At 40.7% G+C, this 10,433-nt stretch overlaps 1 pseudogene; it reads left to right on the forward strand.

Moving 5' to 3' along the window:
* The first annotated feature begins 911 nt into the window (after nt 1–911).
* LOC133252768 (PDZ and LIM domain protein 7-like) lies at nt 912–10,263 on the forward strand (annotated as a pseudogene).
* Nucleotides 10,264–10,433: the final 170 nt, after the last annotated feature.

Here is a 10,433-nt window from a genome sequence, read left to right on the forward strand (position 1 = left end):
TAATAAAACATTTTTAAATTAAGATACATACATTTTAAAGACATAGTGCTACTATACATTTATTAGACTATATTATAGTATAAATATAACTTTTACATACACTGAGAAACCAAAAAAAAATTGTGTGACTAACTTTATTGTGATATTCCCTTTATTATGGTGGTCTGGAATCAAACCCACAATATCTGCAAGGTATGTCTGTACCAACCTGGGTATGCTGTGTAGGGACTCTAAAGATGGAATTAAGGTAGTAATCAGCTCAACATTAAATTAGGAAGATTATCGTGCTGGGTCCAATGTAATTACATAAACCCTTAAAAGTGGAAGAAGAAGGCAGAAAAGTGAGTCAGAGAGATGCTAAAGAAGGAGAAGTGTAGTAGATGACACATGAAGAAGAATTCTTCAAAGAGATTCAAGGCATAAGAAGGACTTGACTAGCCATTGCTGATTTTGAAAATGGAGGAAAGGGGCCATAAGCCAAGTTACACAAGTGACCTCTACAAGCTGAGCACAATCTCCATCTGACAACCATCAAAGAAATAGAACTCCAATATTAAAACTGCATGGAACTGAATTCTGTCAACAACCTGAATGAACTTAGAAGTGGATTCATCCTCAGAGCCTTCAGAAAAAAAAAAAAAAAGCTCTAATGAAAACTTGAATTTGGCCTGTTAAAATCCAGAGAAAAAACTGAGCCACCCTGGCATGGACTTCTGATGTATACTGTGTAATTTTTTAAATGAGTGTTATTTTAGGGCACTAAATTTGTTGCAATTTGTTGTGGGGCACAATAGAAAATAAATAGAGAATATGTTCAGTCTTTCACTGTTGAACATGGCATTACTTGGCCACCTCCACCCCACAGGTTGAAGTAGTTCCTTTATATTCTTGGTTTGCTGTTTCTCTCAGCAATGGGTACTGAATTTTGTCACTTTTTTATTGCATCCACTTAGATAATTGTATGTTTTTCAACATTTTTCTATTAATGTGGTGAATTATATTGATTTTTTCTCTTTTTAATTAATATTCAGGAAAGTAATGACAACAAATTGAGTTTTTCATGTAAAGCATATAAAGGCGTAGGGTCGCAAAAGGATACTCACTGTAGTATGGTGAAATTATTTATGCTGAGTAGATGAGTATTAATCCTCATTTTTTATCTTTTCTTAAGTAACAGCTTTCAGTTCAGTTCAGTTTAGTCGCTCAGTCGTGTACGACTCTTTGCAACCCCATGAATCGCAACACGCCAGGCCTCCCTGTCCATCACCAACTCCTGGAGTTCACTCAGACTCACGTCCATTGAGTCAGTAATGCCATCCAGCCATCTCCTCCTCTGTCGTCCCCTTCTCCTCCTGCCCCCAATCCCTCCCAGCATCAGGGTCTTTTCCAATGAGTCAACTCTTCGCATGAGGTGGCCAAAGTACTGGAGTTTCAGCTTTAGCGTCATGCCTTCCAAAGAAATCCCAGGGCTGATCTCCTTCAGAATGGACTGGTAGGATCTCCTTGCAGTCCAAGGGACTCTCAAGAGTCTTCTCCAACACCACAGTTCAAAAGCATCAATTCTTTGGCACTCAGCTTTCTTCACAGTCCAACTCTCACATCCATACATGACCACAGGAAAAACCATAGCCTTGACTAGATGGACCTTTGTTGGCAAAGTAATGTCTCTGCTTTTGAATATGCGGTCTAGGTTGGACATAACTGAGGTATAATTCACTTATCATGTAATTTCCCCTTTAAAATGTACAATTCAGTGATTTTTAGTATATTCAGAATTGTACAACCATATTATCTATTATCAGTACATTTTCATCACCCCCAAATAAGCCCTGTACCCATTAGCAATAATCTCCCATTCTCTCCTCCACCCAGTCCCAGCAATCACTAATCTACTGTCTGTTTCTATGGATTTGCCTATTCTAGACATTTCATATAAATGAAATCATTCAACATGCAGCCTTTGCGACTGGCTTTTTTCATGTAGCATAATTTTTAAGGATAATCCACACTTACTATTTATAAGTACTTCTTCCTTTTTATTGCTGAATGTTCCATTATATAGAATAGCTTATTTCATTTATCCATTCATCAGCTGATGAGCAATTAAGTTTTTTCTAGTTTTTTACTATGATGAATAATGCTATTATGAACATTAATGTACAAGTTTTTTGCAGGGATGAATATTTTCAATTCTTTTGAGTATATAACTAGATGTAGAATTGTTAGGTCATATGCTGTCTCTAAGTTGTATATTTTGAGAAACTCCCAAACTCTTTTCCAAAGCAGCTGTGCTATTTTACAGCCCCACTAGCAATGTATGAAGATTCCAATTTCTCTATATCCTTGCAACAATTGTTACTGTGTTTCATTTCAGTCATTCTAGTGGGTGTAAAGTGGTGTCTCACTGTAGTTTTGATATGCATTTCCTTAATAACTGACGATGTTGATAAGTTTTTTGTGTTTAATAACCATTTGCATATCTTCTTTGGAGAAACATCTATTCAAATCTTTAGCCAATTTTTAAAAATTATTTTTCTGTTAATTTTTGAGTTGTAAGACCTTTACATTTCTGTATACAGATCCCTTATCAAATATATGACTCGCAAATATTTTCTTTGTATGATTTTATTTTCACTTTTTTGATGTTGTCCTTCAAGGTACAAATATTTTCAATATTGATGACATTCAATTTATTATTTTTTTTAATTTATTACTTGGAGTTCTGTCCACAGGCGCCACCTGGGAATCATTTCACAATCCCAGCAGGAGCAGCACCATAGATTCCTTTAAAGTGGTGCTGGAGGGGCCAGCACTTTGGGGCTTCTGGCCACAGGTGGGCAAGGACTTCACTGTGCCCTTCTCCATCACCTGGCTCACTCAGTCCTGGAGGTAAAGCTGCGCAGGCCAGCATGGCTGTGGGTGACTGCGTGCTGAGTGTTGATGGTGAGAACGTCTCATCCAGCATGGCCGTGGGTGACTGGGTGCTGAGTATTGATGGTGAGAATGCAGGGGGCCTCATACACATGGAAGCCCAGAACAAGATCCACGCCTGTGGGGAGAGCCTCAGCCTTGGTCTCAGCAGGGCTCAGTCCCCTCAGAGGAAACAGCAGAAGGCCCTGGCCCCTCGCCATGGACCCCCTCTCCCCACTCCCACCCCTGCCCAGGCAGTACACCTTTGCACCCAGTGCTTCCCTCAACAATACACCTGGCCTTCAGGGCAACCCCGCTCGCTGACAGTGCCCTGTAGCAGAATGGACAGCTGCTTAGCAAGTAGTGGCTGATGGAGGACATGGAAGACTGGCAGTCGAGGTCTGGGACAGGCCAGCCCCATTTCTTCTGCATCCTCGCCCACCTCACGAGCACTGAGTTCATGCAAGACCTGATAAGGAGCACCTGAAGAAACCAAGGGAAAACTATGTCCTGGAGCTGCAGAGCCCATGCCACACCCACCTCCAGGACTGGCACCCCTGGCACTCTGCCCATGTGCTCAACATGCAATGGTAGTTTGGCCCTCGCTGGCTGGCTGCCCCCTCTGCCTCTCTTTCTGTTCTTCCACCTAGGGCACCTCCCCTTGGCGCTTCCAGCTTCTGCCTACCTCACCCATCCCTTTGTTGCCCCTGCATTGAGCCTCCTGCTGGCCTAGCCCTGGCTGCCCTACTGGCACTGGGCCTGGCTCCATTTGACACTGTCCTCTCTCTTTGCCCTATGGTACTGCTGTCTGCCAGGTCTGTGCTGGCTTGGGCATGAAAATAACTTCTTAGCCCTGCTTAAAAAAAAAAAAAGTCTGCTTGCCAATGCAGAGATACAAGAGGCAGGGGTTGATCCCTGGGTGGGGAAGATCCTCCAGTAGGAAATGGCAATTCACTCATTTTCTTTTCTGGAAAATTCCATGGACAGAGGAGCCTGGTGGCCTACAGTCCACGGGGTTGCAAAGAGTCAGACAAAACTGAGTACACACACACACACACACAAACACATGCTGTGAAAGGATTCCTCCCATCTAGTTAATTGGCACATCCATCATGTCATACGTCATACATTTATCTTTTTTTGATGAGAACATTGGCATTCTACTCTCTTATACAACACTGCGTTGATTCACCATGCTATACAATACAACCTTATACCTTACTCATCTTATAGCTGAAAGTTTATACCTGTTTACTAATCTCTTCCTATTTCTCCCTAGGTCCTGGCCACAATTTTCTACTCTATGTTTCTGGTTTGTTTTTCAAGATTCCACATATAATGAAATCTAAATTCAGTATTTTTCTTTCTCCACCTGGCTTATTTCACTTAGCATCTATGTGTTCATCTATGTTTCAAAAGTGGCAGGATTTTCTTCTTTCACATGACTGAATAATATTGTATTCATTGTGAATATATACCACAGCTTCTTTATCCACTCACCCACTGACAAACACTTAAGTTATTTCCATACCTTGATTATGTGAGTAATACTGCAATGAACATGGGAGTGCAGATGTCTCTTCAATATCCTGTTTTCATTCCTTTTCGATATATACCCAAAAGTGGGATTGCTGGATCATATGGTAGTTCTATTTTTAATTTTTTGAAGCACCTCCCTGCTGTTTTCCATAGCGGTTGCACCATTTTACAGTTCCCATAACTGTGCACAAAGATTTCCTTTTCTCCACAACCTACCAGCACTTGTTATCTCTAGTCTTTTTGATGATGGTCATTTTAACAGGAGTGAGGTGATAATATCGTGATTTTGATTTCCCTCATGATTAGTGATGTTAAGAAACTTTTTATGTACCTGTGAGCCATTTGTATGTCTTTGGAAAAATGTATATCCCATCCATTTTAAAATCAGATTTTTTTTTTTGTTTTGTTACTGAATTGCATGAATTCTTTTTTAAAAACAACAATGGCTAGTTTTGTATTCAAGAGCTCTAATAATTGCTTATTTTTAATATTTATTTATTTATATGGCTGTATCAGGTCTTAGTTGCAGCACATGGGATCCTCATTGCATCATGCAGGATCTTTCACTGTCGCACACAGATTCTATTTAGGGTGCAAGGGCTTAGTTGCCCCTCAGCTTGAGGAATCTTAGTTCCCCAACCAGGGCTTGAATTAACATCCCCTGCATTGCAAGGCAGATTCTTATTCACTGGACCACCAGAGAAATCCCTGAATTTTGCATGAATTCTTGATGTATTTTTGGATACTTACACCTTATCAGATGTATGACTTGCAAATACTTTCTTCCATTCCATACGTTGTCTTTTCACATTGTTGATGGTTTGCTTTACTATGCAGGAGCTTTTCAGTTTGATGTAATCCTTGTTCATATTGTCTTTTGCTACTTTTGCTTTTAATGAACGATCCAAAAAAATCATTACCAAGATCAATGTCAAGAAGCTTATCTATGTTTTTTATGGTTTTGGTTCTTATGTTCAAGTCTTTAATGTATTTTGAGTTAATTTTTATGTGCGGTATAAGATAGGAGACCAGTTCCATTCTTGTGCATCTGGCTATCCAATTTTCTCAACCTTATTTATTGAAGAACTATACTCTCCCCATTGTATATTCCTGCCTCCTTTGTCATCAAGTTGGCCATATAGGCATGAGTTTATTTCTGGACTACTTTTATAATTCATTCATCTATGTGCCTGTTTTTGCACAATGCCGTACTATTTGATTACTACAGCTGTGTAGTATAGTTTGAAATCAGGAAACATGATGCCTCCAGCTTTATTCTTCTTCCTGCACTAGATTACTTTGACTACTTGGGATATTTTGTGGTTCTATACACATTTTAGGATTTTTTTATTTATGTGAAAAAATGCCATTGGAATTTTGATAGGAACTGCATTGAATATTAGATTGCTTTGAGTAGTATGGAAATTTTAACAACATTGTTTCTTTCAGTCCATAAGCATGGAATATATTCTGTGTCTTCTTCAATTTCAAAGTCTTAAGAGTTTTCAGATCTTTTACCTCCTTGGTTAAATTTATTCCCTAGAATTTTATTCTTTTCAAAGAAATTGCAAATGGACTTCCTTTTTTATTAAAATATTGATGATTTACAATATTAACTTCAGGTGTACAGTATAGTGATTCAGTATTTTTGAAGATTATACTCCATTATAGATTATTACAGGTAGTAGATATAATTCCCTGTGCTATACAGTATGTCTTTGTTAATTATCTACTTTATATACAGTAGTTTTTAATCTATTAATCCCATACCTCTAATTTGTTCCTTCGTGAATTCAGGTTGTTAATACTTTCATATTGCACTATGCTTATTATTTTCCCTTCTTGTAGTGTCTTTGTCTGGTTTTGCTTAATAGAGTAATGCTGGCCTCATAAAGTGAGTCCAGAAGTGATCACTCATCTTTCAGTTCAGTTCAGTTCAGTCACTCAGTTGTGTCTGACTCTTTGCGGCTCTATGAACAGCAGCACGTCAGGCCTCCCTGTCCATCACCAACTCCCCGAGTTTATCCAAACTCATGTCCATTGAGTTGGTGATGCCATCCAACCATTTCATCCTCTGTCGTCCCCTTCTCCTCCTGCCTTCAGTCTTTCCCAGCATAGGGTCTTTTCAAATGTGTCAGCTCTTCACATCAGGTGGCCAAAGTATTGGAGTTTCAGCTTCAGCATCAGTCCTTCCAATGAACACTCAAGACTGATCTCCTTTAGGATGGACTGGTTGGATCTCCTTGCAGTCCAAGGGACTCTCAAGAGTCTTCTCCAACACCACAGTTCAAAAGCATCAATTCTTCGGCGCTCAGCTTTCTTCACAGTCCAACTCTCACATCTATACATGACCACTGGAAAAACCATAGCCTGGACTAGACAGACATTTGTTGACAAAGTAATGTCTCTGCTTTTGAATATGCTGTCTAGGTAGGTCATAACTTTCCTTCCAAGGAGAAAGTGTCTTTTAATTTCATGGCTGCAGTCACCATCTGCAGTGATTTTGGAGCCCCAAAAATAAAGTCAGCCACTGTTTCCACTGTTTCCCCATCTATTTGCCATGAAGTGATGGGACCGGATGCGATGATCTTAGTTTTCTGAATGTTAAGCTTTAAGCCAACTTTTTCACTCTCCTCTGTCACTCTCATCAAGAAGCTCTTTAGTTCTTCTTCACTTTCTGCCCTAAGGGTGGTGTCATCTGCATATCTGAGGTTATTGATATTTCTCCCGGCAATCTTGATTCCAGCTTGTGTTTCTTCCAGTCCAGCGTTTCTCATGATGTACTCTGCATATGAGTTAAATAAGCAGGGTGACGATATACAGCCTTGACGTACTCCTTTCCCAGTTTGGAACCAGTCTGTTGTTCCATGTCTAGTTCTAACTGTTGCTTCCTGACCTGCATACAGATTTCTCAAGAGGCAGGTCAGGTGGTCTGGTATTCCCATCTCTTTCAGAATTTTCCACAGTTTCCTGTGATCCACACAGTCAAAGGCTTTGGCATAGTCAATAAAGCAGAAATAGATGTTTTTCTGGAATTCTCTTGCTTTTTTGATGATCCAACGGATGTTGGCAATATGATTTCTGGTTCCTCTGCCTTTTCTAAAACCAGCTTGAACATCTGGAAGTTCACGGTCACTCACCTTTAACATGTTGGAAGAGTTTACAAAAAATTGGAATTAATTCTTCTTTAAATGTCTGTTATAATGCACCAGTGGAACCATCTGGTTCCGAACTTTTCTTCGTTGGGAGCCTTTGATTACTGACCTATAATTCTTCCTACTAAATGATCTGTTCAGATTTTTCATGATTCATTCTTGGTAGGTTGGACATTTCCAGTAATTTATCGATTGTTATATTTCAACTGAACAATACCTAGACCAGATAAAGAGGGCCAAGACCTTTATTTCAGCACCCTGTAGTTATTTCTTTAGCAGCATTATATCTGTTAAAATTGCTAGATTGTATCCTGCACTGGACAGCAAGTACCTAATGAACAATAGGCTGTCCTGATCAACACAGTCATTCCAGACCTGAGTGTACTAAGATAAAAAGTAACCCTCATTTTTCATGGATTCCATATTTATGAATATACCTCATTACTAAAGTTTACTTGTGACCCCCAAAATAAAATTTCGCTGTGTTTTCTTGCTCATTTTTTGACATTTACAAAATAGGGGAAGATTTTAGTCAGTCAATACACATTTTCCTGCTGCTGCTGCTGCTAAGTCACTTCAGTCGTGTCCAACTCTGTGCGACCCCATAGACAGCAGCTCACCAGGCACATTTTCCTAGCTAAGGTCAAAGAAGGCAGTGCTCTGCCTTCTTGTTTCAGATATCAAACTGTAAACAACTGTTGTTTTCACAGTCTATTTGTGTTTCTTTTTGCTTTTTTGTGACTTTCGTTGATGACTTGGTTGTTTAAAATGGTCCCCAAATATAGTATTGTAGTGCTCTCTAGTGTTCCTAAGCACATGTAGGCTGTGATATGCCTTACAGAGAACACACGTGTTAGATAAGCTTCCTTTGTACATGAATTACAGTGCTGTTAGCTGTGACTTAAATGTTAATGAACCAATTAAACACAGTGTCTTCAAACAGAAGCACACATAAAGCAAGATTATATATGTTAGCTGACCAAAATGTGATGCTCACAGGAATGTAATGTGTACTTCCTCTAGTAGCAACAGTTCAATATTCACTAATCCAGTGTTTCAGCAACTTGACTAGAATCAACTATATTTGTTGAATGCATGAAGCTGGATCATTTGATTCCAAACCCAAAGCTTGTGTGACTGCAGTATATGGTGGTATACAGGCAGCATGCAATAGTATATGGTAGTAACAGTGATTGTGGAGACAAGCTTCCTTAGAGTTCAATCCTGGCTCTTTGACTTGCTAGCTGTCTAATTTGGGGCAAATTATTTAACTTTTCTCTGCCTTCTTCCACAATTGAAAGCGCAGACAAAATAGTTGCTAATGGTTGCCTGGGCTGGGTGTTGGGGGAGGGGACTGACCACAAAGAGGCACAAAGAAAGTTTTGAGAAATATTCTGCACCTTGTTTATAGGTTTACAGTGGTAGTTACAAAACTGCCCATGTTTTTCAAAACTCACAGAACTTAAAAGGGTAAATTTCACTTTGTATAAACTCTAACAGTAAATTTGAAGGTTTAAAAAGGAGTAACAGTCAAGATTAAAGGAATAATGCACATAAAACATTTACTGCACTACCTGCTTATATACTCTAAATATTTGTAACTTTCTAACAATAACAGGGAAAGGTTAGGGGGTGTGAGGAAAAGCAGAGTGGACTCCTGAAGCAGGGTCCTAATCTGGCTCTTTCACATATTAGCTACATGCTGAGCTCAGTTTAGGGTGTTCACTTGCTTACTGTAAATCTGACTGGACAACACACGTGAAACATCTGTGTAAACCATGGAGTCACATAGAAGAGTGAGAAATGGAATTTTTCATGAGACAGCAGTACAAAATCACAGGCCCACATAAACTGGGGTTTTAAGGCCATCTCTGCAAGGTAGTAGAATTTGGTGGGCTGTGAAACCACTGAGAAAAGGAGAATGCGTCTCTTTTTAAGAAACTCGGTCCTAATCCTATTCAAGTCACTACTGGCTCCTATTAATTCCAAGACAACCCAACTGGCCTAATGAGGTACAGGCATACCTCAAACTTGAAGGAATCCCAATGCCAGGAGGATGTAAGAGCTGAGTTTGGCAGCACATCTTTCTGCTGGACAATGCAGTAGGAGTCAGACACCATTTGCCTCCAAAACTCGGTAACAGCCTCTGATGTGAGGAGTGTGAGGAGAGAGTTAGGTCATTTCACCGCTGCTTTTTAGTTCGTGGGTGTCTCAGGAGTTCTCTCCCTTGAGAGCGGATCAGCAGTGGCAGCCGCCGCTGGAATCTCATAGTGGGCGACTGGTGTCTCCCGCGAAACCCACAGTGGGAGCCGGGTAACACCATACTGCACTCAGGCTCTTCCTCAAGTAAAAAGCATGGTTTGGAACGCCAAGTAGGGCTTCAAGTTGGGCCAGAAGTTGGAACCCAAAGTTCCCTCCAAAGCCACGAGATACACTCGTTGAATTCGCACGCCTTGTGAGTTCTGACAGCCGTCACATGACAACTACCACAACACCGGAGGGCACGGGCCATCAAGTGCGTGGCTTGGTTTCCGTTCAGTTCGACAGGGACCCTAACTTAATTGCACCTGGAAGTTTGAGAGAGCAAGTTTCCTTACCGGCGAGTTTACCCTCAGCAACCGAACTCCATAAAGTGCTCTTCACGCCGGAAGTGCACTAATCCGCAGCACGTGGGGTTGCCAGGGCGCTCTTCACGTGACTGGGCGGGGCCTAAGGAAGCTTATAGCCAATGGTAGCGCGAGAGGGCGGTGCCTATGACGCGCCGGGACCTATCCCGGAAGTGGGGCTGAGGTGGGGGCGGGAAAGGGCGGGGAGGCCGGGGTGTGGAAA

This window comes from Bos javanicus, chromosome 1 (genome assembly GCF_032452875.1).
Source record: "Bos javanicus breed banteng chromosome 1, ARS-OSU_banteng_1.0, whole genome shotgun sequence".
In the NCBI taxonomy this organism is placed as follows: domain Eukaryota; kingdom Metazoa; phylum Chordata; class Mammalia; order Artiodactyla; family Bovidae; genus Bos; species Bos javanicus.